We start from the raw sequence: 5,960 nt of genomic DNA, 5'->3' as shown, positions 1-5,960 counted from the left end.
ATTAGTGGGGAGGAGGGGAGGCCAGCTCGTTCTGTTCATGTATTAGTCACATGGAGCCCGGTGGGGAAGGACAAAAGGGACTTCCAGGAAACAGATCCCTCCGGAAGGAGGCTCGAGATTCCTGAGCCCCTTCCCCCTCTCAATTTGGGGCACTTGAGATTGGGGCTAAGAGGGCGTAGAGAGGGTGTGACTAACAAGATCGGAGACACAAGTAGGTTACATCCTGGTCCTGTGAAAGGCAAGGTCGGGTGGAGTGGTGTGTTGGGCCAGGACCCAGATAAAGTCAGAGGCTGTGTGAATGGTCAGTGGCCACTGTGGAAGCTCTCGGTTTTGAAATGCTTGTTCTTTGTGATTCAAAGAATCAGGGTGAATGAAAATGTGGACGTGGCCGCTCCTAGGTATCCTGGAGGGGAAGGTTTTATTGAGGGAGAGAATTAAAATTAAAAAAAAAAGCCAGGCATGGTATTTTAGCTTGTAATCCCAGAGCCAAGGAGGCCGGGGTAGGTGGATCCCTGTGCCTCAGTGGCCAGCCTGCCTTGGTAGCTCCAGGCCAGTGAAAGACCTTGTCTCAAAAAACCCAGGTGGATGCTCTATTTGGCAGCAGATACACTAAAATCGGAATGATACAGAGATTAGCATGGCCCCTGCACAAGGATGACACAGGAATTAATGAATTGTTCCATATTTAAAAAAATAAAAACAAACAACAGCCGGGCGGTGGTGGCGCACGCCTTTAATCCCAGCACTCGGGAGGCAGAGGCAGGCGGATCTCTGTGAGTTCGAGGCCAGCCTGGTCTACCAAGTGAGTTCCAGGAAAGGCGCAAAGCTTCACAGAGAAACCCTGTCTCGAAAAAACCAAAAAAAAAAAAAAAAAAACAAACAACAACAACAACAACAAACATGGTGGGTAGTGGCTGAAGAAAAACACCCAAGTTGGTCTCCACAAACACATGCACCCATAGACACCTGAACACACACAGAGAAAAAGTTTATAGCCACACAAAAATCTATAGACCAGTGCTTGTCATGACGTTGCATGTAACATCCAAAGACTGACTGCCAGCGGCCCAAATGTTCTTCCGTGTATGAATGGACGTCAGTTAATTTCCGTTCCTCTGATGAAACACTTGGGGAGGAAAGGGTTTATTTGGCGTAGACTCCCATGGTGCATTGACTTCCACATTGAAGGAAGTCAGGGCAGGAACCCGAGCAAGAATCAGGAGGCGGGAACTGAAGCAGAGACCATGGAGGAACAATGCTTATTGGCTTGTTCTTCATGGCTTGCTCAGCTACTTTTATTCTACTTTTATTTGTTTGTTCATTTATTTTGTTTTTTGAGACAGGGTTTCTCTGTGTAACTGCCCTGGCTTTCCTGGAACTCCATCTGTAGACCAGGCTGGTCTCTCGGACTTACTTTTATTTTTTTCTTTTTTTTCTTTCTTTTTTTTTTTTTTTTTTTTTTGGTTTTTGTTTTTGTCTTTTTGAGAAAGGGTCTCATTATGAAGTCCTGGTGGGCTTGGAACTCATTATGGATACCAGGCTGGCCTCGAACTCACAGAGATCCACCTACCTCTGCCTCCTGCCCGAGTGCTGGGAGTCAAAGTATGTGACACACCGCCTGACTCAAAGGTGTTTTGTTAAGCAGGAGTTGTCAATTAGTTTTGAGGATGGGGTGATAGGGATGTGAGAGTCCTTATACAATCCTGTTGTTCGAAAGTCATACAGAGAATGTAATTTGCAATTAGGTGACTTTGGGAGTTAGAGAGACGGCTCAGTAGTTGAAAATACTTATCGCTTTTGCAGAGGACCTGGGTTTAGTTCCAGCACCCACATGGTGACTCACAACCATTTATAACTTCAGTTCCAGAAGGATCTGGTGTCCTGTTGGACATTGGGCACACACGTAGTGCATGTACATACATAGTGTCAAAAACTCATGCACAGAATAAAATAGGTCTAAGAAAAGAAAATCGGTGGTTCTTGAGGGCTGCTAGCTCAGTGGGAGAGTGCCTTCCTCCCATGAGGCCCTGGGTTTGATCCCCTCATGAAGATTTCTTTTGGTGGTACATGCCTACAATCTTAGCACTCAGAGAATGAGGTGGGAAGATTTTGGAGTTGGAGGCCAGCTTGAGCTACATAGCAAGATCCCGAGGTGAGGTAATCTTTATTGCTTATAGATTATTGCCACAGCCATCATCATGTGTACAGTCAGGCTTTTCTGTCCTGCCTATCAACCTTAAAAAAAAAATGATAGGGAGACTTCTTAATTATGAAAGCTTGGCTGGTAGCTTAGGCTTGTTTCTAACTAGCCCTTATAACTTAAATATACCCATTCCTATGAATTCACTTTCTGCCTTGAGGCTTTATTACCTTTACTCTGCACTGCCCATGCTGCTTTCCTGATTCCTCTGTACCTAGCTGGGACTCTGCCCTTCTTCCCAGCGTCCTCTGTGCCTGGAAATCCTGCCTAGCTATTGGCCATTCAGCTTTTTATTAAACCAGTCAGAGTGACATCTTCACAGTGTACAAAAAGATTATTCCACAACAATGTGTTCATTTGCAATTCTTAAGACAAAGATTGGGGTGCAGTTTACTATTGAATTGTGAGGTGGTTGGGAAAGGGGAGGGGAGTCCTGGCAAGGGCAAGAGAATATGTTTTTGTTGCTTTTGTTTTCTCTGCTTCTTGAATGCTAGGATTGGATTACAGGCCCATCCGTCATAGGCCAGTAGACTGTGTTAAAGAGCTGTGTTAGTCAGCCTTCCTCTACTGTAACAAAACACTTGAGACAATCAACTTAAAAACAGGAAAAGTTTATGTTTGAATCACAATTTCAAAATCAGACTGGTAACTGAAAGGACCAAGCAGACGCCATAACAGGCTGCTCAGTCTTCTCTCAGAGATCAGCCCTCAGTTTCAGTTGTTCTCAATTGTTTACTGTCTGGGACCCCTCACCAACTTAGAGCTATGTGCATGGGTCAATGTGAACGTGCTAGGCCAGCCAGCCTCCATGGCAGCTCAAGGACACAGCCTGGGACTTGTCTGGCTGGGATATTTGTGGGGAAGAAGTAAGGGTGTGAATTCTCTGAGCCTTAACTGGGCATTGATGAGTTCAATGCAGATGGGTGGAAATCTGTAAAAATAGGGTACAGGACTGCAGAGGGCCCTGAGTGTCTGGCTGAGGGCAAGAGTATGCAGGAATTAATATGTAAACAGTGCTGAAATCTTTTTAGCAGAAACACCATGAACAAGTTGACATGGTCAGGAAGACACATGGCTTGGTCTGTAGTATTCTATGCACAGTCTAATCGCAAACATTCTGTGAACTTTACAGTGTCCATTGGAGGGCTTCCATTTCTGGGAAAATGGCAGTTAGAGAGCCCGAAAAAAACACCCCTCAGATATATGGAGAGAGAATCTAGATGGCTCTGGAGGCCCATATACTCTTCCCGTTCTTTGCTCAGCCGGAAGCTGCCTCAGCAGAGCTGTGTCAGCTCAACAGCAGAACGGCTTTGCCAGTGGCTGGAGTCCAGAAGAAAAAGCTAGTTGTATTAACCAGGGAGCTCCTATTGTCCTGGTTTAAATTTTCAATAAACTGCACCTTGCCCAAGTCGACTTACCTAGTGAAGGGAAGAGTGACATATTACGTTTACATTACAGGTTGCTAGTGTCACGTGTATCTAAGGCCCTTTCAGGACAGAGAAAACAAAAGATGGGAACTAAACAAGGAGAAAATCCTCGGAGGCTGTAAGCTGAATGCTACAGGCTGGGAGATGTTTGCAGTCAAGAATGGGTGTCCAGACAGGCATGGTAGGGGCTCACATTTTTTATTTTTATTTTTTTGAGACAGGGTTTTTCTGTGCAGCTCTGGCTGTCCTGGAGCTTGATCTGTAGACCAGGGTGGCCTTGAACCCATAGAGAACCATCTGCCTCTGCCCACTGTGTGCTAGGATTAAAGATGTGTGCGCCACCACCTCTAAGTGCTGACATGGCTCACAACTTAATTTCAGCACTCCAGAGGCAGAGGCAGGTGGATCTCTTCCAGTTCAAAGTTCATCATCGTCTACATAAAGAGTTCTAGGACTACCATGGCTACCTAGATAGACCCTGTCTCAGAAAACAAAACAAAACAAAACAAACAAACAAAAAACAAATGCCCAGAATATGTGAACCATTCAAAAAGCGGGAGATACCTGATGGGGAAATGTGTGCAGAAATCAAGATCATGTATGTTATTTATTAAGTGGCACAATGTGATTCAGTAAGCAGCCCTTGCATCTAACACACACACACCATTGGAAATACAGCAAACGGGGAGAGGTGTGTGTGTGTATGTGTGTGTGTGTGTGTGTGTGTGTGTGTGTGTGTGTGTGTGTGTGTGTGCAAGGGCTTTCAACAAAGCCAACTAAGAAACCGAAGAACAATTGCAGGCAGAGTCCAAAAGGTTTTACATAGATTCTGACTTGAGCAGGTAAGAAGGTCAAACAGATAATATATAAAATTTGACCATCAAATAGATGCTTTATGGTGTGTGGTGGTTTGAATAAGAATGTCCCCCATGGGCTCATATATTTGAATGCTTAGTCACCAGGGGGTGGCACTATTTGGAGGGATTAGAAGGATTAGGAGGTGTGGCCTCATTGGAGAAGGTGTGGCCTTCTTGGAGGAAGTGTGTCACTAGGGGTGGGCTTTGAGGTTTCACAAGTCTGTGCCAGACCCAGGCTCGCTCTCTCTGCCTGTGAATCGGAATGTAGCTCTTAAGGACTGCTCCAGCACCATACCTGCTGCCATGCTCTCCACTTGATGGTCATGGGCTAAACCTCTGAAACTATGACAACCGCAGTTAAATGCTTTCTTTTGTAAGAATTGTCATGGTCATGGTGTCTCTTCACAGCAGTAGAACGGTGACTAAAACATGGTATTAAAAACATTTTTCAGCCGGGTGGTGGTGGCGCACGCCTTTAATCCCAGCACTCGGGAAGCAGAGGCAGGCAGATCTTTGTGAGTTCGAGGCTAGCCTGGTCTACAGAGGGAAATCCAGGAAAGGCACAAAGCTACACAGAGAAACCCTGCCTCAAAAAAAAAAAACAAAAAAACGCTCAACCAACCAAACAAACGAACAAAAAAACATTTTTCGGGGGCATGGTGGTATATATCTATAATTCCAACATTAGAGAGCTAAGGCAGGAGCATTGCAAGTTTGAGACCACCCTGAGCTATATATAAGTTCAAGGCCAGCCTGGGCTACATAGGCAGACTCTCTTAGAAAGATTTATTTTTCAAAAAAAAAAAAGGGGGGGGCGTTGTGTGTGTGGCAGAGGGGCTGGAGAATTGGCTCTATAGTTAAGAGCACTTGTTGCCCTTGCAGAGGGACGAGAACCCAGGTTTGATTCCTGGCTTCTGCACAGTGGCTCACAACCGTCCATAGCTCCAGTTCTAGGGGATTTGACACCCACTTCCTACCTATGCAGTTACTAGGCATGCACGTGGTGCACAGATGCACATCAGGCAAAACCCCCATACACAGAGAAAGAAGTTAATAAACAGAGAAAGGGGGTGGGTAGGTCAGAGTCCTTCTTTCTCAGGTAGATGCTCTGAAATGTTTACAGATCTGACACTCGGAGAAAGGGCTGAGGAAGATTGTTCCTGAGCTGGCAAATGTCAAAAACTGAGGGGTGTTGATGATTCCTACACTTGCTATGACTTTTCTATAACAGGAAATCCTTTTTTAAATGTTTTGTTTTCTTTTTTATTGTGCAACGAGAGCTAAGGATTTTGGCTCACTTGGCAGAGTGCTTGCCTACTATACATAAATCCCCAAGTTCAATTCTCAGTACTAAACAAATCAGACTTGATAGGGCATACCTATAAGCCCAGCACTTGGGAGGCAGAAGCAGGGGCATCAGTCGTTCAAAGGCATCCTTGGCTATGTAGTACATGGGACACATGAAATCCCAACTTA

The 5,960-nt window shown here is 45.2% G+C and overlaps 1 non-coding gene across 1 annotated transcript; it reads left to right on the top strand.

Annotated features, from left to right (window-relative positions):
* The first annotated feature begins 585 nt into the window (after positions 1–585).
* On the top strand, positions 586–689 carry LOC121823606 (U6 spliceosomal RNA). The gene has a single exon (XR_006065120.1). It is a non-coding gene; the product is annotated as a U6 spliceosomal RNA (small nuclear RNA).
* Positions 690–5,960: the final 5,271 nt, after the last annotated feature.

The sequence above is a fragment of the Peromyscus maniculatus genome, chromosome 17, assembly GCF_049852395.1.
Source record: "Peromyscus maniculatus bairdii isolate BWxNUB_F1_BW_parent chromosome 17, HU_Pman_BW_mat_3.1, whole genome shotgun sequence".
In the NCBI taxonomy this organism is placed as follows: Eukaryota; Metazoa; Chordata; class Mammalia; order Rodentia; family Cricetidae; genus Peromyscus; species Peromyscus maniculatus.
The sequence above is the reverse complement of the archived record's forward strand: the minus strand, read 5'-3'. Positions and strand labels throughout refer to the sequence as shown.